The sequence below is a fragment of the Podarcis raffonei genome, chromosome 8 (genome assembly GCF_027172205.1).
Source record: "Podarcis raffonei isolate rPodRaf1 chromosome 8, rPodRaf1.pri, whole genome shotgun sequence".
NCBI lineage: Eukaryota > Metazoa > Chordata > Lepidosauria > Squamata > Lacertidae > Podarcis > Podarcis raffonei.
This window is the reverse complement of record NC_070609.1, coordinates 21,338,867-21,366,766: the sequence shown is the minus strand read 5'-3', so window position 1 is coordinate 21,366,766 and position 27,900 is coordinate 21,338,867. Positions and strand designations below refer to the sequence as shown.

Sequence of the window (27,900 nt, the reverse complement as noted above, 5' to 3'; positions counted from 1 at the left end):
GAGAAACACGCTAAGAGGAAGGCATGCTTGGCAAACACTCACCGTGATCTACTCCCATCCGGAAACCAATGTCCCCACTGTGGAAGGACGTGTGGGTCCAGAATTGGCCTCCACAGTCACTTACAGATTCACTGTTCAAAACCGTATTCATGGAAGACAATCTTACTCCGCTACGAGTGATCGCCAAAGAAGAGGAGGACTCCTTCTCTACCACTGAGCTATGGTCCTTTCCCCAGAAACTAGAATGCATTATGCAGATTAAATAAATATATGATGTCTCTAATTTATGCAGGTCACATAAAATGTGCCTGGATCCTATTGCACAGAATATTGCTTGTCTAAACATCAACCCCAGAATATACACTTCCAAGATTTAAAATGCACACAAAAGACAGATCTGGACTATTCTCACTCACTTCCTGCCTGGGTTGACAAAAGCACCACAGGCCAACTCTGGATCTATCCTGTCCTTCAGACCTGGAGCTCTGACAAAACTCAGGCAAGATTTTTCGTTGTTGTTGTTGTTGGGTTTTTGTTCCTTTTTTTTTGCAGACAGAAGAGGGGAAGGACATTTTGCCGGAGTAATGACTGCATCAATTATTCAGTTCCTCCCAGCAATCGTAAGAGCCGACAGCCACAGCCTTCCTCCTGCAAAGATGAGTCTGGATCCAAAGCGATCCCTTTGCAAGCAGTTTGTTAGGGACCATTAACTAACTCAGAGAGCGACTTACAGAGCACACCTGGATTTGAATTTGTGGCTCCTTTACTGCAGGGCAAAAGTCCCAAACAGTGATAGTGGTTGGGGCAAGAGCCAGGTTAGCAAAACTGAATGTTCTCTCTTATGCACATTTGGATGTTCATCACATCCTGGCATTTCCCATTAAAATCCATTAAAGATTGTGCATCCCAATTAAACCCTCACTAGGTTGTGCAAGACAATGGTGATAATGATTTCTATTGCGTCAAATCATTTTTATTTATTGCATCTATATAGCACCTTTTCTTCCAAGGAGCCCAAAGTGATGTGCATGGCTCTTCTCCCCATTTCATGCTCACAACAGCCCTGTGAGGTAGGTTAGGCTGAGAGAGGGTGAGTGGTCCAAGGTCACCCAGGCCATAGTTCACCACCTCAAACATTGCATCACATTGGCTCTTTCATTCTGGAAGGGAAAGTAAATTGAGCAGAAACGATCAGAAGAGGGTTCAGTTCAGGATAATCTCCCTGTATCAGAAATTCAACCTGCTGAATCACCATCACTTCCCCAACTATGGCTAAATTATACTGATCCCATAATTTGCATTTATTGATGCTGAATTTTTATTTATACCCAAGTATACACTTTCCCCTGCTGCTGCTGCTGCTTTGTCCAGCCAGTAAGAGAGGCACTCCCATCTCTCCTTTAAAGCATGCAAGACATAAAACGACTCAAAATTGCACCTGCACCTCCTCCTCCTCCTCCTCTCCAGCCTCTTCCTCCCTCCCCTCCCTCCAGGCAATTGAAAACTCATTGCACCCACGAGACAATCTCTGCATGCTGCTGGCGCGCATGAGCTTACGGGAAATTGCATGCACATATATCACGGCCACAGCTGTTGTGCATGTATCGAGGCACGTGCAGGTACTGGCCTAACTTGTTTAACAACCAGGACCTCCCATCTCGCCGAGCCTCTGTTTCCCATCCGTAGAACAGGCAGCTGAACACGCATGGCTGTTCGGCATCATCCTATTAAAGCCTGCAAAATGCTTTGAGCTGTCAGGGGCGCAGAGAGTGCCAAGAAGGAGCAGAGGTCTGTTGCTAAATCAGGATGGGACTCTCCAGCTCGCGCTGGTATTTCCCAGAGTCAGGAAAGAGGAATCTGCACATGCAAGCACGAGCGGTGACCTCGTGTTCAAAATTAACCTGCTGCCACCACCGGCAGCCCCTCTGCCTGACATAAATCTGAAACTCTTAACAGCTGGCTTGGGGCTTGGCATGCAGCCTCCCATACAACCTCTTCCTTGGCTCGTACACTCAGACTACAGGATGGATTTTTTTTTCCATTTTCAAGGGGGGGAAAGGAAAAAGATTAGTGGAGCCAAGAGCAATGCTGAGCAGATCCTATTGCTGGAATTCCAGAGCTGCCTGGCTGGCTGTGAAGAGGGTGGTGGGAAACTCAGCCATATGGCTGCTCTTCGCAAGGGGTGTTCTGAGGACAAGCTGCTGAGCACACAGAGGCCGGAGAATGGGGCTTGCTTGCATCCTCCGTGCCTGGCTCCGGCCCTTGAGGCCAAAAGTGAGGACAGCACACTAATTTGCTTAAAGCCAGGCCTGCCCGAGTGAAAGGGAGGCCAATTTTCAGAGGAAAAGCAATGTGCAGGTCACGGGCGGGTGGATCCGTCCATTTCTGTTGTCATCTCCCCGCCCCCTTAGATTCATTCTTCTGCATTTCTGAAGTGATTTGCATTCCCCCCCCCGCCAGAAAAATAAAATCCTCACGAAAATTCGTCAGCATTTCACTGCAAATTTCTATGGACAAACCCTTTTTTCCCCTATGCAATTTTTCCTTAAGGTACGTGTTTACTATCTTATACTGTATCTTTCTTTCTTATTCTATTTTTTCCACTTTCTTCTCCCTCTTTTTTATTTGTTTTTTCATCACTTTATTTTATAAATATTTAATAAAATGTTAATAAAAAGGTTCATATTTTTGCAAAGCAATTTCCCTTACTGCAGTGCTTTTAAACATGCTATTTTTCACCAATATATACATTTCTATGCACTCTTTGCCCTAACATATGCATTTTTGTACATGTTACTTGACTGGAAAACGGCACTGCAAAATTCAAATATATATATATACAAGTTCCAGTTCGCATATTGATTTGGGAAGTGCAAATCTGGTAGCTTCACCTTTAAAAGCACCCATCCCTATGTGTTCTTCAACCTTGGGTCCCCAGATGTGGTTGGACTACAACTCCCATCACCCACAACCATTGGCTAAGCTGCCTGGGGCTGATGGAAGTTGTAGAATAGAAACATTTGGAGACTCGAGGTTGAAGAATATTGATCTAGTCCAGTATCCCATTTCCCAGAGTGGCAGAGTGTAGTTTTACTGATTATGATTTCTTTTACTGATCATATTATGGTTCTGTGATTTATGATGTATGCTGCTTTAGGAACTTCCACCAGGACAGCAAGCTATAAATACAGGGTTATATCCAACTAATATAGTATACTTCATTAGTATAATTCACAATGAGAAGCCACATCACAGCAAGCCCAGCGAACAAAAGAGGGCCCTAAACATCAGACTGAGGATCCATTTAGTCCACTATCCCGTTATTCCAATAGTGCACAATCAGATGTATTTGGGAAGCCCACAAACCACCACTGATTTCAGTGCAAAGTAGTGCTCAAGTCTGCAAAGCTTGACTCAAGCAGTTGGGTTCTACAACGCACAAGAAGGCCCAGTCTCCGACTGAAGCATTCCAACTCCAGATGAAGTCTGAAGAATTGGCTCTTGTTTTTGAAAGGCTGCCCCAAGGTATGTGTCAAGGGATGATCTCCTAGTGGTACGAAAACATATTCCCTCCCCTGCACAAAAAACTTCAGCCATATCTGTTCTGTTTAGAGAAACCCAAATGGTACAGAAACCCTGAATTGGAGAGCTGCAAAAGCACTCTTGTTAAGAAGAAGCAACTGCTTCTGTCTGGCACCACAAAGGAGCCATACCTAGGACTGATCTGCTTGTGCAAGCATCGGTCCGTCAGCCTGCTTGCAAAGCCTTGGCCAGGAATTGGGCCTCTGTTAATGATGGGTGTTTTCTTTAAAAACAAAACAAAAAATCATCAGCACAAACCACCTCAAATGCTGCCCGAGAGCTGCTGAAAGCCCCTGCCAAAGGCAGCCAGTGATCATGAGCCTGTGTCCTTGTATGTGAGAGAGGCAACATCCCTCATTCCAGCTCATCTTAGCCTCATTATCTAGCAGTTTCTCCCAGCATCATCTCAGAAACCAATAAGATAATGGAGGGCTTAAGACAAAATAACCGCCTTACGTTAATAGTCCTCTTCCCTGTTGCTGTGCTACCAAACCAACACTTTGGTCAGGCTGCCTTTAGCTTTCTGGGCAGCCCTGGCACTGGGGTTCCCGCAAGGCTTTTTTCCCCTCTCCATCGTCTCCTTAGGAAGGCAGAGAGCAAGGGATGCTCCCACGTCGCTCCCTTGGCATCCCTGCGCTTTCCTTACCCAAGTTTTGCCTGGAAATCTCTCTCATCTCTCTCCCTCCCCGCTGCAGCGCCCCCGCTGCCAAGCCATTGCCATCGCCTCCCTTTGCCTTAGGTGCTATTTGCAATCACACCCTCTTTTGTGCTCGGAGTCTGTGGGCTGGCAGCTGCCACCATATTGCATGCAGCGTGTGCGCTGATTAATAATCAGAGGACACGATGGCTGAACAATGAACGGGTTCCTTACTGAGAAGAGGGAGCAACTGCGCCTGGAGCTGGCTGGCTTTCCTGCGGCACACTGAGCTGATGATCGCTTAAGATCATGCCTTGCCTGCATTTCACTTCTGCTCCCGTGCAGGTTTCTGGGGAGGCGGGGAAGACAGAGAGAGGTTTTCTTGGTCATACCACACACTTAAAGCGCTATGATACCACTTTAAACAGCCATTGCTTCGCCCAAAGGATTATGGGAGCTGTCATTTGTTAAGGGCACTGAGTGTTGCTTAGAGAGACGCACACACACACACTGCCATTCCCCTCCCAGAGCTACACTTTGCAGAGTGGTTAACAACCAATCCCACCTCACAGGGAACTCTGGGAATAGGAGCTCTGGGAGGGGAATGCGGTCCCCTAACAACTCTCAGCACCCTTAACAAATTATAGCTCCCAGAACTCTTTGGGGGAAGCCTTAGTTGCTTAAAGTCTTATGGTGCTTTAAATGCATAGTGTGAATGTGGTTCTGGTTGCCTGCTGGAGAGCTGATATCTTCCTAGGCCCAGTATCCGACGTTGCTATTATTCCTGTTATTATATATTGGCTCATCAATTGTATGAACCGCACTTCGTTGATCAGTGGATTAAATCTGCATGCGAAGAAGAACCTACAGTAATATAGTGGTTAGCGTGTTGGACTAGGACCTGGGAGAGCAGGGTTTGAACCCGTACCAAGCCATGAATCTCCCTGTGTGATCTTCGGCCACACACTGTCACTCTGCCTATCCTACTTCACAAGGTTGTTGTGGGAGGGGGAGAACTACAACCCGTCCCTTGTTTCAATTATCCACAACACGCTGACATCATGGCACCAGGCCATGGAGCGTCCTTCCCCAGGAGATGAAGTCGGCCACCTTTTTTTGTTGCTATTCCAGCATATAAACCCTTTTTCACTCTTGAATATGTTTGGTTTAATTTTGCTCTCGTCCCAACCCCGTGATTTTATGATAAGTTGCTGATTCTCTGGCCACATCTACACTGTACCTTTAAAGCAGTACCATGCCACTTTAAACCATCATAGTCTCCCCAGGTAATCCTGGGAACTGTAGTTTGCTAAGGATGCTGTTAGGACATCCCTATTCCCTTCACAGAGCTACAATTCCCAAAGTGTTTTAACAGCCAGTGCCTCTTCCCAGGGAATTCTTTGAGGTAAGCCATGACAGCTTAGAGTGGCATGATTCTGCATTTAATATATTGGGCAGATGGGGGCCTCTGTTTTTGTAGTTTATTCTCTCTACATACGGTAATTATCAACAGATTGCTTCCTTGTCTTCAGAGTGACCTGGGTGGGAGCTTGGGGGGTGAAAGATGGGGTATAAATATTTTATCAATAAATGGAAATTTCTATTTATTTGTACCAAGGTACCTGTCCCAGGCAAATCGTGGTGTGTGGGTGTGTGGGTGGGTGTGGGTGTGGGTGTAATAAGTAAAAAATCCCACCCATGGACAATGAGTTTGCTCTTAGCATAGAGAGGATAAGAAAACCTACATTAGCACAGAGGTAGATCAACAGAGGAGCCAAGTCCCGAAAAGTCTGCAGAATGAGGCATGAAAAGAGGGATGTGAGTCAGGGTCGCCTTCAAGGGGCCACCCGCCTCTTCTCCCCAACAGCTGAGCTACGGCAGGCTGGGAGGAAGGAGGGAACAGAGGGAGCGATGCCTCCCCCGCCGCCACCATAGAGCAGCTGGAACTGAGCTAGATTGAAAAGCTCCAGCAAGCAGCCGAGATGGGTTTAACAGGGTCTCCAAGTACTGGTACTTGAGACTGAGCGAGACAACGAAGACAACAAAAAAGCACACACACACACACACCGGGGACTCGTGGAGAACAGCTACTTTGCAGGAGGCACAACAATGGATGGGAGCAGTTAGGGAAAGCCATTGATGATGATGCGACCCCCCCCAACTCCCTGCTGGAGAGGAGTTGCTTGGCTGTTATTGTTCCTTTCCCAAGAGGCATCACCAAAAGCTGCTTCCTGACAGCAAGGCTATATGGGAGAGTGCACGGGGAGAGGATGGAGGTCCGGTTTGGGGAAGCTATGGCCCTCCAGATGTCACCAAGGTACAACCCCAGTCACCGCTGACCATCGGCTGGGGATGATGGGAGTTGGAGTCAGGCAACATTTGGAAGGCCACAGGTCACTCACTCGTATGTAGGGATGAGGGAGAGGTTTAGAATCATAGAATTGTGGGGAGGGATGGAAGGGACACCAAGAGTCATCTCGTCCAACCCTGTGCAATGCAGGGATCACAGCTAAAGAATCCCTGCCAGATGGCCATCTGACCTCTGCTTTAAAACCTCCAATGAAGGTAGCCTGTTCCACTCTTACTATCAAAAAGTCCTTCCTGGTGTTCAGTCAAAATTTCCTTTCTTGTAACTTTAATCCATTGGTCCGGGTCCCACCCTCTGGAGCAACAGAAAACAACAGCTCCATCCTCCATGTGACAGCCCTTCAGATATTTGAAGATGCCTTTCTCAGTCTTCTCTTCTCCAGGCTAAACATACTCAGCTCCCTCAACTGTTCCTCATAAGGCTTGGTTCCTAGACCCTTCATTATCTTGGCCACCCTCCTCTGCACACAATCCAGCTTGAGAATCTCCTTCTCACTCGGCATTTAAAGGTGAACCTAACTAATTCACACTTTCTGAAACAAGGCACAAACAAACAAACAAAACTGCACTTTTCTGAATTTTGCAATGTAGCTTCTCCAGCCAAAATGCACACACTAGTGGGAAGTGTACATATAAATGCTTATATTACCTAGAAAGCAGCTCATTGCCAGCATAGACAGCAGTGGTGAATCACCTGATCTGGTACACTCTAGTCTTCTGTGCCCCTATACCATTTGTGGTATAACGTTGCAGGAAGTGGTATGTACGCCCCAAAGCATCTGCAGCTGTGAATGGTATTTAAAGGGGAGTTATGTATAACAGCCCTGAAACCATCGTGTGTACAAATCATCATATTGAACAAAGAAGGTTCCAAAGAGGCTTCTGCAATACCCACTGTGGAGGTGTTGCTCAGATGGCGGTATTTAATATAAGAATGCAGAAGTCACAAGCATGACCTTATACTCATCTGTGGAAATGTTGCTCTTCGCACAAGCACAGAACTCCATATTACAGGCAATGGCTGGTTGACACGCCTCCGACTGACGCGCTATCACTCGCAGGGTGCCAAACCTGGAAGTGACCTGAAAACGTCGCTAACAGGGCAGAACGGGGGCAGGAAGGGAAGGGGGGCACATGGAGAAGGGGGGGTGTCCCACGGTGCAAACTTAAATCCTTGCGCTGATGGAACAAGTTAATTAGCACTGCTCTGGGTACAACCCTGTACCCACCACCCCACCCACCCCTGGGAAAGAGTGAAGATATCAAGCCTATGTCGCCTAGTGGTTTGTCATCAGACTACAACAGCGGTGTGATTCTCCACAAAAGCATTTATCTAATCCTTTCCTAGTTCTATAGATCCGGCAAATGCGAAACCCCAAACCACACTCACATCCTGCACCACACCCCTGATGCACATGAATTCACCCCACCCTGGAGTTCTCCACTTGCAAGTGGCAGCAGCCACACACACACACACACACACACACACAAGGCCTGACTCTGACCAGGCGCAAACTGAGCTGCTAGGGAGACCAACTTCTGCGGCGTTGGAAAACTCAGCTCCAAGAATTCCCCAGCTTCATGTGCCTACTCCATGCGCTCCACACATCTTACTCCCATGCATGCTCCGTTACGTGTGTTCCCAGGCCTTTGGGCCACCGCTGCTGCCGCCGCCCCCCTCCGCTCTTTCTCTTTTAACAGAGCACATAAGCCTCGTTTCCGTCTTGGCAGCAGCTGGGCCCAGAGAGTTCCTTCGCATACCCGGGGCAGGCGAAGCAGGCAGGGAGCTGCCAAAGAGCAGCCAGGCAGCATGTCTGCAACTGCAAGCCGTCCGCCAGCCCCAGCCAGCCAGCCAGCTATCTGGGGCAGCCTTGCGTGCGAAGGAAGGCTTGGCTGCTAGCGGCACAGGAACGAGGTCGTGAGTAGGCCAGGGGGGACCGGAGGAATCCACACACACACAAGGGAGAGAAGAAAGGTTCGCAAATCACAATCTTGCAAAGTCTGTCTCCCTCCCCCCCGCCACCTTCTCCCCCCTCCCTCATCCAAACGCCCCACACTGTGGTTCTCCTTCCCTGCTGTGCTGGAAGGCCCAGCGCCTGTCAGATCTACCGAGACTGGGAGGATTAGGAGAGCAAATTAGCAGAGTTCAAAGACGCCACAGCCGTACTTGGGTCATATGATTGCCAGCCAAGGCTTACTGGTGAAAGGAGAGAGGAGGAGGAGGAGGCTGCGCTGTGCCTCTCAGGGGTAGCCTTTGGAGAGATGGAGCAGGTGGCAACATTGCTGGTCTCCCAACCCTTTTATACAGAGTAGGCAGGTGCTGCTTCAGGAGGAGGGAGTCAGGTGCAAACGTCTCCCCAAAGACCCTGCCTCCCCAAAGAGGCACAGCTGTTGCTCACAAGCAAGGGATTTGAAAGAAGCATGGAGAGAGTGAGAAGGTTGCCGTGTGATGGGGTGTTGTTTTTTCCAATGGCTCTGCTCCTCTGCCACCCTTAGCAGCAAGTTTGCCATGCAAAAACATTGCACAAAGTTTCCTGTGGTTGACCGAAGAACGAGGAAATGCCCCGGTCTGCTCCTGTGCCATTAAAACAAGTTTGGTCTGCAGAAATCAGCAAGCGCAGCTTGTTTTCCATCCATCATTGCAGGGAAGGGAGGATTATTATCATCTCTGCATCAAGGGATTATTATCATCTCTGCATCAAGATGCTGTAGAACTTGGAAAGGTGGGAAGCTTAACTGAATAACATAAAAACGGGCTACTGGATCAGGTCAATGGCCCATCTAACCCAGCACCCAACTCTCACAGTGACCAGCCAGACACTCATAGGAAGCCCACATTTGTCATTCCCAGCAATGGGCATTCAGACAGATACTACCTCTGACCATAGTAGGCACTGACAGCCCCATCCTCTATTAATTTGTCTAATCCTCTTTCAAACCCCTCTGAGAGGCAAGAAAACGAGGAAGTCAACACAGTGCAGACACACGACCACCCCGCTGGGTGAGCTGCTTCTGCTCAACCATATCTCCTTCAGGCTAAACATATCCAACTCCTTCAAACTTTCCTTATAGGACTTGATCTGCTGACCTTCCTCTGGACTCAGATGTTTTTGGGCCACAACTTGCACCATCCCCGACATTACATATGCTAATCATCTGCATACTATCCCTTGCTTTTTCCTGTAGGACTAATTGCAGTCGTTAACAGTCATCAACAGGTTTACCATACCCATTGAGTCAATCACCCATCTCCTACTACCCTCCTGAGAAAAACCCCACCCCACCCTCCCACTATATACAGTGGTACCTTGGGTTACAGATGCTTCAGGTTACAAACACTTCGGGTTACAAACTCTGCTAACCCGGAAGTAGTCCCTCGGGTTGAGAACTTTGCCCCAGGATGAGAAGAGATATCGCGGGAGGCGGCGCGGGAGGCCCCATTAGCTAAAGTGGTACCTCAGGTTAAGAAAGGTTTCAGGTTAAGAACGGACCTCCGGAACGAATTAAGTTTGTAACCTGAAGTACCACTGTATAGGGGTCTGGTGACTTCTGTTTCAGTGTATCTGAAGAAGTGTGAATGCACACGAAAGCTTATACCAAGAACAAACTTAGTTGGTCTCTAAGGTGCTACTGGACAATATATATATATATATATATCCCCAACAGTGAGTGACTGAGCCAACAGCAGCAAAACAGGCTGGCAACAAGTGACCAAGAGGCCATATGGTACCTTTTTTTGCTGTTTTCTTGGTTCATCCTCCCAACAATCCTGTTAGGCTGAGAGACAGTAACCAATCCAAAGTCACTCTATGCTTCCATAGCCGAATGATTTACAGCACCCAAATCTAGCTCGCCCTAGCCCAACCCATTCACTGCAATGCAACACTGGCTCTGCTGTGACTCACCAACTGCTTGTCAGAGAACAACATGGCTTTTAGTTGGCGCTGAAAAGATATAAGCCTAGCTGCCAGACAAGTATCTCTGGGGAGGGCATTCTAAAGTCTGACAGACACTCTTGCAAAGGTGGGGGGAACCGGAGCAATGGTCTTAAGCAAGGGGCAATGTCACATAGGAGTGGGGATGTAAGAAGACATTGATTTCTGTCCCAATCGACATATGTCACACTCAGCGCCGTTTCCATCCGCTGCAGTTCAGCTTCCAACAAGAATGGCATTATTCATCTCACTGTCGGTCATGGTGAAATTTTGCACAATTAACAACACTATCATTGTGTTATTCCACACCATTCACTTCAGTGCAAATGGGGGAGGTGGATCATTATCAGCTACGTATAATTTTGGACTGACAAAAACAACCATGAATACCAATTGTATTCACTGGTTTGATGTCCATTTCTGGGCATGGGACGATGAAGCAAACATTGGCAATTTCCACTCCCATTGCAGTTTCCATTGGAATTCTTTTGACATCCCTGCATGGAAGAAGAAGGCATCCCTTCACATATGAAGAGGCTGTGCTTCTCATCTGTGTGGGCTTACAGATCCTGAAACCACTGGTGCATACCATGCTACAGTTCATGCATTACAATATACTTGCAATTTTCAGTGCAAGCTGAAAACATTCCTCTTCTGCCAAGCCTTTTCAAGTCAGCAGGATGGGCCTAGTTCATGAACAGGGACAGATCAATGGTAAGGAGGTCACTGATGTTTTTAAGCTGAATTGTGATTCTGTGAACTTAACTTAATGGATTAGTTTTATGGGTATTGCATAACGTGCTGTGATCTGTCCAATGATCCTTTTCAGAATGAAGGGTGTGATGCAAATTTTATAAATAAAATAAAAAAGTGTGTTTCCTACACAGAGGGATACCCTGCCTTTCTTCTATGTGTAGAGGCTTCACACAGTTAACAAAACCCAGAAAGATCTCAGTGCAACAGCAGCAGCAATATTATTAATAATAATAATAATTCAAATAAGAATAAGAATGAAGACAGCAGCAAAATACCAGCAAGAAACAACCACACATTATAAATTGAAGTGGATAGCTCAGACCATAGAGCATGAGACTCTTAATCTCAGGTTTGTGGGTTGGGCAAAAAGATTTCTGTATTGCAGGACATTGGACTAGATGAGGCTTGTGGTCCCTTCCAACTCTATAAGTCCATGATTCTATGATATATAATGCCCTTGAAAAACTATCTGTGCAAGAAAATTCTCACTTGCCTGCTAAAAAGAGTTCAGAATTGGCCTTTGGTCAGATGAAGGCCACATTCACTTCTGGGCAATGTTCCAGGGACCGCATGCCAGGGATGAGTGGGGGCAGAGGCAAAAATGGGTAGAGCAAAAAATCTGAATTTTACCTATGAACAATAGTTTCTACTCACACTTGTGCACCCCTCCCTAGGGTATAAGGTAAAGGACCCCTAGACAGTTAAGACCAGTCAAAGGCCACTACGGGGTTGAAGCGTTCATATCACTTTCAGGCCAAGGGAGCCAGCATTTGTCCACAGACAACTTTCCAGGTCATGTGGCCAGCATGATCAAACCACTTCTGGCACAACGGGACACCGTGATGGAAACCAGAGCACACAGAAATGCCATTTACCTTCCTGCCACAGTGGTACCTATTTATCTACTTGCACTGGCGTGCTTTCGAACTGCTAGGTTGGCAGGAGCTGGGACAGAGCAACGGGAGCTCATTCCGTCACAGGGATTTGAACTGCCAACTTTCCGATTGGCAAGCCCAAGAGGCTCAGTGGTTTACACCACAGCGCCACCCATGTCTGCCCCTCTCTATCCACACAATCAAAAAGCATTATCAGAGTTCAAGGACGTGTTCCAGCCAAGCAAAAACATTTAAGGAGGGTGCAAAGCAAGGAGGTGAGGTGAGGGGTGTGGCTCAGGAGGGTTTGTGGCTTGGAAGGGTGTCACAGAGGTCAGATAGAGAAGTTTGGAGGACTGCATTTGACCCCCAGTTCTAAGGTTTCTGGTCCCTGAAGTAAGTTCTATAATCTGACTTATTATTATTTTTAATGTTAACATATGAAGAGGCCTTGGATTACTCTTCCCTGATGAACATGGAGGTCTCCTTATGAATCCACTGAAGCTTATGGTTTCTCTAAATGACTACTCACTTTTGAAAAGGCAACAGCCCAGCAGGCTGGGGGTGGGGGGGTTAAGCTCCAGTTTATGAGATTTGCTCAATTCATTTTAAACAATCACAATGCTTTTACCCTGGGCAGAAATGTCTTCATGTCTGCTTTCAAACAATCAAGCAATAAAGACAGGAGTCGTGCCTGACCTGAAAATGGCCCTGCTGAGCTGCTGGGCTGTGGATTCAAAGCTGGGAGATCCATAAAGCAAGGTGGTCACTTCTCATTAGCCAAAGTGCGTGAAATGTCAAAGAAGGCTCCCAATAGCCCAAATGGTGAAATGAAAGCTCACTATCAGTTCTGGAGAACAACAGGAACAACTTTGGTTATTAGTGGTGGGAAGCTTCTCTTCAAAGAGAAATGACCAGAGGAGCTCTAAGGGAACTCTGACCTGCCCTTCTGACTTCGACATTGTCACCTGGATCTGATCTTGGAAGGAAAGTGCTCTTTTTCAAGGGCAAGACAGCCAAAACCATCACTGAATATGTGCTTGAGTTTGCTTTCCCCCTTCTCCCTCCCATTTCCTTTTCCTCGTGTGCTATGTCTTTGTGAGCCTGAGGACAGGGACTCATGTCTTAGTACTGTAAATAAATAAATACTTTCCCAACAAAAGTGTATTGATAAATGTGCAAATATAACAGAAGGAGCAGTGAAATGCTGCACATCCTTCGTTATCATCGTATATTCACAGCAGCCTGAATTTTCCAAATGCAAGTTCTTATGTAGCCAAAACAGCACCATCCATGCACCAGGCAGAGTCATCAGCAGTCTCAGGGGAACCCTACGGTTTGCAGAAGCACAAAATTTATTGGGGGGTAATCTCTCAATGAGGACTGAGAACGTTCAGTGGGCATGAAGTGCTGACTGACTTTGGGGAGTGGAGAAAGGTTGGGAAACCTAGGAGAGAGGGAATGGAGCGATGGCGTACTGAGCAATGGCCATGCCATACTGCTACATCTGCTAGTGGTGGGGGGGCAAAATTGGTTTGGGTTGCTAACCTACAAAATTCACACTTCCCCATATGATACATGAACAGCTGTCCTTTGAAATTTGCACTTCTCTAAATTGTACGCTGCAATTTTCCAATCAAAAAGGGAAAACGTACAAAATGCATATGTTAGAGGGAGGGGGAAGTGCATTAAAATGCATGTTTTAGTGGAAATAACACCAAAAATTGCAGCATATTTGGGGGGGGGAATCTCTTGTGGGGGGGGGGAAATGTGTATATCAGGACCAACGCGTACTAAAACGCTGACAAATTTTCTTTTTTTTTTAATGCAAACTGATGCAGAAATGTGGTGAACAGAATTTAAGTCTGGAACAAATGAGAAAAATGAATGAAACTGACAAGATTCCTTCATCCCTACCTTGCTAAGTGACCTGGTAGGCACTAGCCATGAGAGTAACTCACATTCCAACACCTGATGGTCCAATAGTGATAAAAGATTGGAAATGGAGTTTATCCAGCCATAACTGGCATGGCCAGACACCTGCTCACATTCCAAAAGGGACCTCTGTGGGTGCCAAGTTGCCCATAACCCTTTGCTGCTGTTTCTCTTCCTCCTCTTCCTCCTCTCTGTTGCTACTTGCTTGCTTGCCCATCCTTCCCCTTCTGCCTAGAGGCAGCAAGTAAGAAAAGGACAGCATTAAGGAAAAACTACCTTCTCCTCGCTCAATTGCACACCAGCATGTTCCCTGGCAAATGAGAGGAGGAGGAGGAGCAGCTGGGAGCAAGGAGAAAATGGGCCCACCCTCTGCAGGAAGCAGCCCCATGCTGTGGGAGATAGGCACACAGATCAGTGGTGCACTTAGATATTACACTCTGGGTCTTACAGGGGCTCTCTTTAGATAGAAACGTGCATAAGGATGGGCGAATCATTCAATTTCAGGTTCTTCTCTGTTTATCAATATTCCAATTTAAAGTTCACATTTCAACATAAGATTGCCGTTTTTTGGAGAGAGAGAAGTTCTTATGAAAATTCATTAGCATTTTAGTGTGCGTTTCTCCCTATTATAACATATTTTTTCCTCTGCAATTTTGCAAACAGTACCCATTTCTGCAAACCAAATGTCCCGAATACAATGTGTCGTATGATTTTCACACTATAGGCATTTTTACGCACACATTATTCCCCTGTCCAGAGAACTGCATTGGTGAGCCAGGATTTTGAAAGATGGTCTGTGTTTCAGTTTGCATATTGTTTTGGAGAAGGTAGGTTCGACTTTCAATGTGAACTGAAGAGAAATTCATTGAGAATGCCAATGACTTAGTGAAGACACCAGACCAGTGGTTGCCGTCAGATGACTGTAGACTCTGGACTTAATGATTTGACGGAGAGTAATGTGAATTATTTCACTGACTTCAAAAGGTGGGTAAGCCCGCCCACTTGGGTTCCGGGGCCTTCTGCTTTCTCTGCTGGGTAGAGCTCAACAACATCTGTCCAGAATCCTGCTAGCATCACTGCCACTTATCATGCCTTGTTCAAGGGACTTCCAAACCTATAGCCAGCATAACACACCCCTGTTTGAAGTTCTAGTTGTTGTCCAATGAAAGGCTCATACAGTGGTGAAGTTGTAGGTATCCCCAAAGTTGTAGGTATTTACCAAAGGCATCATGGGCTTTGAAGACACTCGAACTCAGGACGCAAGGGAGAAACGTGTTTAGAGGAAAGCACGCTTGGCAAATCCACACCGTGATCAGCCAATGTCCCCACTGTGGAAGGATGTGTGGTTCCAGAATTGGCCTCCACAGTCACTTACAGACTCATTGTTAAAACCGTGTTTATGGAAGACAGTCTTACTCGGCTAAAAGTGATCGCCAAAGAAGAAGAATTCCCAAAGACCAAACAATTGTTGAGGGGGACATGCCTTGATTTCCCCCCAACTGAAATTTGAAAATATAAAGGAAATATGCCTGTGTAGACTGCCACAATGGCGACAGGTGTGCATAAACTATCTCGCCATTTCAATTCGCAGGAGAGCTATCAGCCATCAGACGCCCCACTGGAATGCTGCAAAGGCATCAGGTTTGGAGCTTAGGGCTGTTGACGTGGGGAGGGGAGGGTGTTTTAACTAGACTCTTATTATTGGCCCTCACTTAATCAGAAGGAGCTACATAGACACCTGATCTGTAGGTTAACACAAAAGAATCATGCTCCACAGTGATTTACACTCATTATTAGCCTGGTGTCCCACAAGAAATTTTGCCAATGGGACCTGCAATTAATACCTGTAATATAATAGACTTGATTATAATAACTGCTGTGATAATTACATTACAGTCAATGAAGGATGTGGAAAGAGGCCCCTGCAAAACAAGTTCTTTGTCTTTGCTTTTTGGCTCTGCTTCTGCCTTGCAGGTAATCACTGGCAACGCCAGGCAAACCCTCTTTTAATGGACTCTTAATAATGCCGTAATTTCCCTTTGCAGCGAAAGTTTTCCAAACAGTCAAAGATTCAAAACAAAGCAATGATTACTCCTATTAGCATTAAATTCCACTCTGAGAGAGAGAATAAATCAAACTGGGGGATTCAGTTCGAAGCAGAACTATAAAAATAAAAAACCCAATAATGATTTTTTAATATTAATAAGAAAAATATATTGTTATGCACTCTTAAGCATTTAAACTTCTAATCCAATCAGTACAAAGTGCAGAGATAAATCAAAGCAGCAGAAGAGGGAGCAGCTTCCAGAACGGCAGCAATAAAACAGCAGCTAACATCTCTGGGACTCAAGTAGGTTTGACAGTCTCAAAAGGAGGCGGGGGGGTGGGAGGGAGGAATTTATGATGCTGTCATACCCTAACAAGCTTGCTAATCCTCAGAGTCTCTGCACACATTCTTTGTCCGAGGAAAGGAGGCAAGGCAGCCCAAATCCTTGAATTCACACAGCCTCAGAACTCACTCACATCTACACACATGCACACAGTCCTTGCCGAACTAGTTTCAGCAGTCTACTCTCTTGAATTCACATAATGCCACTGTTTCTTTGCAGAAAAGTGGGAGGGGATCAAAGAATCAAAAGAGATGGCTGGAGTGTGAGCATGCAGACAATATTATATCAGGGGCAAGGAACCTGTGACCTTCCATATGCTGCAGGACTACAGCTACCATCATCCATGAGCAGATAGATTGCGGTAGAAAAAGAGGTGCCTCCCACATTTTAGCATTTCCCCCTTCTCTCAGCCAATTTTTAGCATATAATACACGGAGCATTCCAAAAGGTGGTGCTTTTTTCAAACAGAGAGATTAATGAGCATCCAAGTGATCTGCAAACAGATTCTTTGTCTTAAAACATATATGAAGGGTGAGCATGCTTAGCTAGTAAGGGAAAGAGCAGGGCTGCTGTAACCACTCGGAGGTCTTGGAGATATTTGCATGCCTTCATCTCTCCCACAATATGTTTTAATTCAGAGCAGTGACATCTGGAAGAAGCCCTGTGTCAAAGCAGCCTTTGATCGCCAGTTCAAACTTAATGTATGAGGTATCAGGATTAGGGCAGGATTAACCTCTGTGCTAAGCATGCTATAGATTAAGTGCCCGGGCCAAATAAGAGTCAATGCTATAGAACAATGGCCAGGTCTGAGTCACACATGGAAGTACATCACTCGGTGGCTTATCCCCAAATGAACAGCAGGCAGCTGAACAGATGAACCACCCCCCTTTGAAAAACAGTGCAGTGTCAGGCGACATTGTACCTCCAGCTAGGGATTTTTGGCTGCTCCACACATGCAAACGTTCCCTTGACGCTGCAGTCACTGAGTGGAAAATACTGTATTTTTCTGTGTATTAGATGAGGTTTTTTGACTCAAAAAAACATGTCAAAAAACTGGGGTCGTCCTTTACATGGATAGTGGAGTGGGGAGAGGGAAGCTGCATGCTGCCAGCCAGCTGGTTGGTGGGCACGCAACTCTCCCCCCCCCATGCTGCTGTGGAAGGTGTTTCCCGCATGGCGTGGGAGGAGTGGCTGCCCACTTTGCTAACCCCCAGCAATGGCCCTGCTGGGGTGATGGTGCCACCAATGCAATTCCCTCTTTAAAAAGCTCAACAACTTTGGGCTATCTCCCCTAATTTTCTTTAAATTTAGTCCCCCAAAATACACAGAAAAATACGGTATGTGTGTGAGAGCACACCTTAGAAGCACCGTGTCTTATACACGGAAAAATACGGTATGTGTGTGAGAGCACACCTTAGAAGCACCGCTGTTGGAAGACCTTTTTAGAAGTGGGTGGGATGTTTTTAACGCTTTGATCTTGGTTTTAATGTATCTACATGGGGTTTACTGCTCTCCAGTGTTTCAGACCAGTGACATTCACAGCCCTACCAGGAGATGCAGACAGTTGAACCTGGAACCTTCTGCATGCAAAGCAGATGTTCTACCACTAAGCCACATCCCTTCCTTCCTTTCTTGTTACTGCTATAACAAGCAATGTTACTGCTTTTTTCAGGGGGTGGGGCAAGATCACCTCAGTGGATTCCCCCACCCCCAAATGGATCTACCCTCTTGCTGTTACCACCATTGCCAGTGCCCAGAAGGTGGACAGATGAAAAAGAAAGGTATTTGCTCCTTCTCCTGAATCTCACAATTGCACACTTAAGAGAGGTTGCAACAAGAAGGAGCCCCCTGAGGGCAGTAACCTAGTATCAGAGGTAGCATATCAGGCCATGGGGAACACACAGGTTTGTCTTGCAGCACAGCTGACTGCCTGGACGGGGCGGGGGACTGGTGGTTGCTGCCACTACCACAGCACCTGCCACCTAAGGCACCTGTGTCACTTTGCCAAATGGTAGGGCCAACTTTGCTAGCAGATACTAGCAAAGCATCTGTGTTTTGGGGTGAATTTAATCCCAGCTATCTAGCTGGAGCAACTGCACCCACTTAATCTAGTTTATTAAATGATCTCATGAGGGCCAGGTTCTCGAGAGGGGAAGGGAGTCAATGAACCCCAGTGATTTCACAAACATTAAGTGAAAAGCTTCAGAATCCACAGCACGGTGGCAATTCCATTTTCCCTGAATTGATTCTTTAATATCTAACCCAGAAACAGACCTTTCAAGACATTGTTAACGCTGAAAATTGTAAAAACCACAGCCTGTGAATCATTCCGAAGCTAGATTTAAAATAAAAAATTGCCAAAGTTCTTAAGAGCAGCATTATAGGTTATAATCTCCGTCAACAAAATGCTTACTTTTGATTCGTAGATTTGAAAAGCCTTATTCATTTCATTCCACTGGGACCTATTGCCAAACTTGCCAAGTAAGTAGATAATCGCTCCACTCCTGGGGGCAGAGACCAGAGCTTCCTGTCAAGCTGCGATGTGCCCAACGCCTTTTGGGTGCTACCACACTGATAATCATCTTAATGACACCCCCCTCCAGCTTGTTCCCTACAGGATTCCAAAGACGTTTGCAAAAGATAATGGCCCACAATTCAAAAGTGACTCACTTTGGTAAATCTGTCAGACTTATCAGTTCATATCCATTGCGCCAACCTCACGCTAATCGCACTGGCAGCACAAGAACCCTACTAAAGTACCAAATGCCAGGATGATTCATGGTGGCGTTAAGTGCCTTCATGTACTCAAAAACCACGAGTCACCTCTTCTTTAAAAAATAAGGGATTCCTGATGATTGTTTGGAAATAATTGTTTTGGCTTCTGGGTCTTCACATTTCACTTGGGTCACCTTTCCAAAAAAAATTTATTGATCAACAGCCTTGCTGGATTAGGCCAGGGGTTTCCAATCCTGGTCCACAGAACACCAGAGGCCTGTGGCATGTCCATGAAGAACACTTACAATTTGAATGCTATGGAATTGAAATTGTAATACAACATAAGAAATAAAAGAAACAATAAAAATGCAATTAAAGGTCATACAGCATCCTACACAGTGCATTGCAATTGCTACAACCAGCAGAAAAATCACTAAGTGGTCTGCCTAGAGCCTGACATATTTCAAGATTGGGCCAAAGGTGTACCTACTCCAGCTTTCTGCTTCCCAGCCAGATGCCTCTGAAAAACCCACAAGTGTGGCATGAGCACAACAGCAGTCCCCCACTCCTAAGCCCCAGAGGTATGCTGGCTTTGATCCTGGAGGTAGAATTTAGCCGTCATGATGTGCAGCCATTGAAACTTATCGTCCATGTAATACAGCAAACCCATCTAAGGGCACTTTTAGATGCCAGTACATGTATTTCATGCAGTAGGAGTGCACCTCCATAACCCACTGCAAAGAAAGTGAGTGCATTGTGCTAACTAGCAACAGCTAAATTTCATTCCTGTGCAACACTCCAAAAATGGAGTTTTTGTAGCAAGAACCACAGTGGATAGTGCAGGGTAACAACCACTTGACAGCAGCAGTGTATCTCTTATTTATTTTATTTAAACCTTGTCTATACTGCTTCATACACAAACATATCTCTAAGCAGTGTGCAGAAAATGATAAACTAAAGTCACAAAAATACACAATGAAACCATTGCTACAAATTACTGATAAATATATACAGATAGCATGTCCATCTCCTTTCGACACAACTCCCCACTTAACATCTCTTAGCCTCCTGGCTCTTGCCCAGGACTCTCTGCATTGACCCTGGCCCAAGGACCAAACAAACCCACAGATCACCCCCAAATTCTGACAACAAAGGCAGTTCCTGGAACCTGCTGATATCACAACAGCGTCTCACACTAGGCTTGCTTGTATGGACAGACACCAAGGTCGCTGGAGCTTCTTCTGCCTGCCTACAACCGTGTCTCATTCAGCTGCTTCTCATACATGCAGTTCCAAGCTACACCATGCTTGGTTTAATGAGTTTCCTAGGAGGTCCAAAGCGTGGCAAAGAGGACAGCCCTCCACTTACAGTTCATTCTCTGGTCTCTGTACACGTCTCTTCCTCCAGCTGCCTTACTGCATAACCTCTAGCCAAATTACTGTAAAACACATGCACACAAGAAGAGGACAATAATTGTACAGAAGATACATTTTCAGCAGGTGCAGCTTGTCATGTTACAGTACTGCTGGGGTGATAAGCCCCACCACCACCACACACAAAAAAACCCCAACCTGGCTACGTTCAAACACAAACCACAGCTGTCTGCATGGTATTACTATTTAATGTAATCCACTTGTTCTCAATTGGATTGGATATATACCAGAACATTTTCTCCGCTAGCTTAAACTAGAGGGCCCTCTCCAGACACTGAATGCATTCAGGTAACTTTTGCTCAAGAACAGATCCACTAAAATCAACATGCCTTGCCTAGTTATGGCCATTCATTCCAATAGGTCTACTCAGAGTAAAAGACAGCGGCCTATATGCTTTTCATGGTACATTCATGATGGCATTGAGGTGGTTATACTAGATTCCATTTCCATATCAGTGTTTTGCATCTGCAGAAGTTTTGGGGTGGGCATCCAATCAGTGCACGCCCTGTAACTTCTTGCTGAAATCCCGTAACTTTTTATGCCGCAAATGTTCCAAGGTCTTGTTTTGCTTCACCATCTCCCTTAGAGCAAGAAAGCCCCTCCAGATGGCAATAATTTACATGTGTTTTTATCTTGCATTTTTATTCTGTGAACCACCCTGAGATCTTGTGATGAAGGGTGGTATGTAAATTTAACAAATGAATAAAACAAAATAAAAATAATGCCTCAACATTGGGAAGTACCACAGAAAAAGCAATAAAGCAGAATGGTGTGTGGACAGTCCAGTATCAATCCATCACAGAAGCACAGTTATTGTGTCAATGATGTTGCAGAATTGCACCAGGGGCGGCGGAGGACGACGACTCACCAGTCTGAAGGAACCCTAGGGGAATAGTCTTAATAGTGCTAAAGATGGCTGCCAGTGCTCTACCCTTAGTCCTTTCCCCTTGGAGGGATGCAGTAATCTGAGCCACTCCAGGGGTCTAAGGAGGAAAAAAGGAACGTTTTTGTATTGAGCAGTGGTATTAGACGGGTTGTGGTGATCTCAAAGCAGCGTTTGAAGATCTCTCAGTGTCTCGGGAAGCTTGCAAAGCAGAGGGAGATGGAGACAGAGAAGCTGAGCAGACACCTTTGATTTGTTTTGTTTTGTTTTTCAAAAATAGAGAGAGAGAGAGAGGGTTCTTAGAAGCCGCCTGCCACCTGGAGCGATGCCAGCACTCAGGACGCTCTGAAGCAGACATGCCAAGCCGTAATTGCAGACAGGCTCATTTAAAGAGATGAGACATTTATTTTTAACTCGTGTTAAGGTAATGAACTGATCTCCAGACTTTAGGTTCAGAAGTTCACTGCCCTCCCCCCACCACTCCACCTCTCCCCACCACCACATCTGCGCCCCGCCCCTCCCACCCTGCTGACCTTCCCGTTTTCAGCTCAGATCATTGGAAGCAGAGAAATCATTTCTGTCCTTGTGGGGCTGACCAAGGAAGCAGCTTGGGCATTTCCCCCACTCCATACATCCACTCCCTTCTAAGGTGCGTAAGAAGCTGCCTGATGCCAGATCAGACTATTGGTCCATCTTGCTTAATGTTGTCATAGCAACGCAGGAAGCTGCAGCTGGCTGGCTGACTGGCCAAACCCAAAGAGTGCTCACTTCCTTGTCATCCTGGGGGGTAGAGTGACAAGTGGGGTGCTGTGGGGTTCTGTCCTGGGCTTGTTGTTCAAAGACTTTATAAATGGATGAAGGAATTGAAGGGATGCTCATCAAATTTGCAGATGACACCAAACTGGGAGGGGTAGCTAATGCCGCGGAAGACAAGATGACCTTAACAGAATGAAGAACTGGGCCAAAAACTAACAAAGTGAATTTCAACAGGGACAAATGTAAGGTTCTGAACTCAGGCTGGAAGTATAAGCACAAGTATAAGATGGGGAGCACCTGGATTGCCCATAGTGCATTTGAAAAGGATCTTGGGGTCTTAGGAGGTCACAAGCTTAACCTGAGTCAACAGTGTGGTGCAGCAACCACAACAAAAACCTGGTATGTAAATGTAATAAATTAATAACAATGTTGCACTATGTTTCAAATGGCAGGAAAGCACTCTGTGCCAGGATACCACCCCAGATTTCATCACATGAGCAGCAGGTACAGCATTCAGCTATCTCCTTCCTGATTTGCTTGCCTGCTTGCACTAGGAGGGGAAAGGAGAATGGGTTGCATGCTGCAGCCCAAGCACATTATGGTTTATTAAGCCAACAGCCTTGGCTGATCGGTATGACCAAATGTCATCAATATGGTGAAGAAGCCCTGACAAAGTTAAGCTGTCTCTCCTCCAAAACGTTGGCCACATATATATGGTGTTCACTGCCACCCTAACCATTAAAAAGCAGCTTCTGTGCTTCTACTCAGTTCTGTCTATGATGGCTCTGTGCTCCTGCCATAGGCAGCATGTAACAAAATCTGAGGTTAATGTCCCAAGAAAGCTCCTTACTGCCGTATTGCGGTGTAATGCCCCCCCCCAATAATGCTCAAGGGTGCAACCAGAAGCTAGCTAGCCAGCTTGGGGATTCCTCAGAAGGTTTCTCCACTGTGCAATGGAGTGTTCTGAGCAGGAGCCAGGCTGTCTCCGGCAAATCCCCTTACCCATCCATCTCCCCACCTCTGCTGCTTCCTCCCTGTGCTGTGAAGACAGCCAGGTAAAAACAGACAACAGCACTTCAACCCTCAGGGACTGACTAACAGGAGCTCCTGAGGCAGGAGAATAGCTGAGCTACTCATGGCTCTCAGTCCTTTCCTGAGTCAGGCAGGCTCTAATCTGCTTGGAAACTAATGTGGCAAAAATCAAAATTTCAAATATAGCAAGGCACACACATTCCCAAGATGAATACTTGCACAACCAGATGAGATGCAGCTAGGTGTTCCAAAATAAACATCCACCATTACGGTCTACAGAATGTCTGCTTCTGGAATACAGGACACAAATTCCCTTAAAATGGGGTGGTATGTTCTCCATATGTTGTCGAGTTCTCTTCATTTATCCCAAACCCACTTGGGAAGAGCTAGGATGTTATCCTCATGCAACAGTTTTTGTTTGGGTCACATATCTCTGTCATTTCTTATGGGAGCGAGACCCTTTCAGTAAATAATACCTGTGCTCGGAGATCTGCAGTGGTTGCCAAGTTGAAGGTGTTGCTATTAGTATATAAGGAACTGAACAACTTGGGGCCATTTTACCTGTGAGATTGCCGTACCCCATGTATGCCCACTCAACCGCTGGCAACTGTGGAATTGGCACTGTCACATGTTCCATATAATACCCATAATGTGCTTGCATGAAATTGATATTTTAGTGTGGCAGCACCTACACTTTGGAATTCCCAGCCAATGGAGCTCTAGCCATTTGCCCTACTGGATCAGCCTCCACTGCTTCCAAGTAAACACATACAGAATTGTGCTGGAAATGTTTCAGGTTGCTAATACAGAATGAAATAGGAATCACTAGCCCAGGAAGAGGAAAAGGAAAAGTGGGCATTCTAGGGAACTCCAAGCCATACAAGGCTGGGTGGCTGGGGGAATATACTGAAGACTGGGAAACAGGAAAGTTCTACGTACAAAGCATCATACCCTTAAACCAGAGCTTTCCAAACTGTGTGTCGCGACACCCTGGTGTGTCAGCTGCAGTGTGTAGGTGTGTTGTGCGAATGCTCCCCGCACTCCTCCTAGGGCTGCAAAGGGTTTAGTTTAACCTCCGGTTTGCTAGTAAAACTGATTTACTGTGTCGGGAAATGATGCATGTCTAAAAAGTGCCACCAACAACATGAAAAGTTTGGAAAGCTCTGCCTTAAACCTCACCTGGTATAATTAACCCTGGTTAGCTACTGCCCTATAAGCATTATCTACTTCGCTTGCATATATTAACAGTATGCACCAACTGAGGAGCCAGTGAGCAAGTCGTAATTCCTGTATTCACACCAATTCTTAATGTACAAAGCACTGTGTGCACACAGATCTGCTTCAGACATTTATGAGATGGGCAAAAGCAGGAAATATGGACAAACCCTGTTTTCTGTGTCGACAGCATAGTATTCACATCCAGAGTCGGGATTCCCTATTTTCCAATGACAGTTGCATTCACAGTGGGGGAAATGGGTTAATCCCCTGCTTTGCATATTAAACATCTCATTCTACCCACCTCTTACGGAGGCATTATCTCAGCTAAGAGCGCAAGTCCTGACCAGGGCCTCCTGCCCTAAACCTGGCTGTACTTACCTGCCTTTCCTCAAACTGAGCACAGGCACCGAGGACACAGAAGGAATGCACCCCACCCATTGTGCTGTGCTTGGGGTGAAGAAGGAGTCAATGCTCAGCACCGTTCCATCCTCTCCAAACCTGGTTCCTAGTTGTGGGGAGAGAGGCAGGAGGGGGAAGGAGTAGCGGCACAAGGAGTAGCTGGTGCCCGTTGGAACTGGCAGGGCAGAAGGCAGGGAGCCCAACAGTGAGTAGAGCCACAGCCAGTGACAGGCAGAGCCAACAAATTCTACTTTTGTCCCCATTCCTCTCCCTGCTGAGTTTTACAATGATCACACAGAAAGCAAAGAGGAGGACGTGAAATCTCTAAAGACTGTGCCACCCCTTGGACTCTATGGAAGTTAAGAAGGCAGGCATTTGTTGGCTGGGTGAGAGCAGACTGAAGCTGGCAGCACAGTGCCCCTTTGCTCTAATGGAACAGCCTCCACTGGGAAACACATTATTCCCCCACAATGCAGGAAGCTGCCTTTTATCTAATCAGACTAGTTGTCCAGCCAGCCCAGTACCATCCACTCTGACTGGCAGCAGTTCTCTGGCAGGAGAAGCCTTTCCCATCACCTGCTCCTGGAGATTGGATTTGAGGTTGTCTGCAAGCAAAGCATGGGGTTTATCAACCACTGAGCCGGGATCCCCACTCAAAGCAGCTCTGGAGCTGACTTAAGAAAGGCCGCTGCTCACCCTCATAGGACACCCCCTTGACCGCTCAGAGCCAAGGCTGGTGGGGAAGGCTGCTGCCACACTGATCCAGGGGGTGGGCTGGTAGCCTGAAGGGATAACCCACCCTGTGCAATTTGCAGATCCGATACAGATGAAGTCTTCCTGTATCCATCACAAGTGTGTCAGGGTGGGTTGTGGCATGGAAAAGATGACTGGCAAAAAGGATGGGGGGAATCACAGGGGGCTGCAAGCTATGGGGTGGGGAGTAAGAGTTGTTCTGGTGAAAATACTACCCATCACTTGGCTGTTTGTGAGCAACAGACCCCATTTGCAGAAGAAGCAAAAGGCTTTCCCCCTCTTCTTTTTTTTTTCTGTAGATGAGGCATCGGTTGCAGCCTCTCCCTTTTTCATAGAAACGTACACACACTGTTCTAGAAATCTGGGTTTTCCCTTCTCGGGGGATTGATAAATGCCTCTGTTGTGCCTGGGGAGCACCTGGCAAATGCGTCCCTCTGATCCTGGCGGGGGACTCACAGCCTCGCCGAGCTATAAATATTGAATGCTGGTATTTCCCCCCTCCCTCCCACCACTTGCCTCTCACTCCACTTACAATCCCACCACCCTCGGTTTTCCTCACCCTCCTCCCCTCAGCCATTTCCCCTCCAGTGGGTGAAAGCAATCTTTGTGCCTTGCTTTCAGTTCTCCTTGCTGGCGAGCTGCCAAGGCTGCACGTAATAATGAACAGATGCTGTCCAAAATAAGCTTCAGCGGCACATGGGCAAAACGGCTCCAAGTGTCCTTCCGTAACCTAAACTGCCTTTCACCTCAGCTATAGCATGCAGGTAACTTCCACAGCAGAAGAAAAGTTCAGGGCATACAGGGAGAGGGGGGACATAAACCAACTGGCTAATAAAAAGGGATGGGGCCCACAAGTGAGAGGGGAAGGACCATGGCTCAGTGGCAGAGCATCTGCCTTGCGTGCAGAAGGTCCCAGGTTCAAATCCTGGCATCTCCAGGTCGGGCTGGGAGAGAATCTTGCCTGAAACCCTTGAGAGCTTCTGCCAGACAGTGTAGACAATACTGAGCTAGATGGACATCTGTTTCACTGCAGATGAGTGACAGGTTTGGCAAGGGAGTCCAGAAAGCCCTCCATGGGGAATAGCTTTTGCATCTTAAATGCAATGCCAGTCAAGTGGTGTGCAGCCCACAAAGCTGCAATGTTTGATGTTTTATTGTGTTTTTATATTTTGCTGGAAGCCTGCACCAAGTTGCTGGGGAAACCCAGCCAGATGGGTGGCGTTGTTGTTGTTGTTGTTGTTGTTGTTGTTGTTGTTGTTACTCTTATTACCAGGAGAAAACGGGACAAGGTAGCATGGTGTGAATGCAAGGGCAGAGCCAATCCAGCACTCCTTTGTATGGCACCAACTGTTAGAATTCCTGCTCCATGACTGCAGTCATGGGATTGTTGTTTATCACATGACAAAAGACCAGGGGGGAAAGAACATGCCAGTCGGGCATGTGTCGTCACCAGGGTCCTACTCGAGTGTAGGCTGAACTCCCGACACCAACCTCCCCTCCTCCTCATCCCTTCCCCTCTCCTTCCTGGTAAGCAACAGCAACCCAACTACTGGGAATCTAGCAAAGCATCTCCACTCCACCCAGCAAGCTGCTCCTCCCAGTGAAAGATAACAGCTACACATTTTTAGGCTGGGGAGATCTGGGTTCAGATCCTCACTTGGCCAGGAACTTCCCTGGGTGGCCTTGGTCCAATTGCATGCACACATGCATACACATACACACACACACACACACACATACACACAAACTCAGCCTAAGCAATCACAGCATTGTTGTGAGAAGGAAATGATGAGGTGGACCACACATTTGAAGATGGATTGTATTAAGATGCTCAGAGACAGGATGACAATGAATACTAACTGCTTGCAAGAGGTGAACAATAGCAGGAATGCTCTTAGGGCTGCCTGGTCCAAGTCCAGTTTTAATGATTAAATACATATATATGAAGGGGGAATGAGAGAGGCCTTGAAGTTGCCCATCAGCAGGGAGCGCCTAGACAGCAGCTGGCTAAGCAAGCACCAGGTCTCACACTTCTCTACAATGGTGAGATGCAATTGTAGTTCTGCTTACAGTAAACATTGTCTAAATTTGCAAATCTCTTTGACGTTCTCTTACAACCAAGCGGTATTTAAATTTTATGAAATAAATCATAAATAAATCTGCACATATAACACTGTGGCTAGACTGTTGGTGGGAACAGGCTATCACCGGCACATAACTCCAGTGCTCAAAAGTCT

General features: G+C 46.5%; 1 protein-coding gene and 1 non-coding gene across 2 annotated transcripts in view; one reads left to right on the top strand and one right to left on the bottom strand.

Moving 5' to 3' along the window:
- FOXO6 (forkhead box O6) overlaps positions 1–27,900 on the bottom strand; it is a 112,858-nt gene that overhangs the window by 68,642 nt on the left and 16,316 nt on the right. The window lies entirely within an intron of this gene.
- Positions 26,530–26,600, top strand: TRNAA-UGC (transfer RNA alanine (anticodon UGC)). The gene has a single exon. It is a non-coding gene; the product is annotated as a tRNA-Ala (tRNA).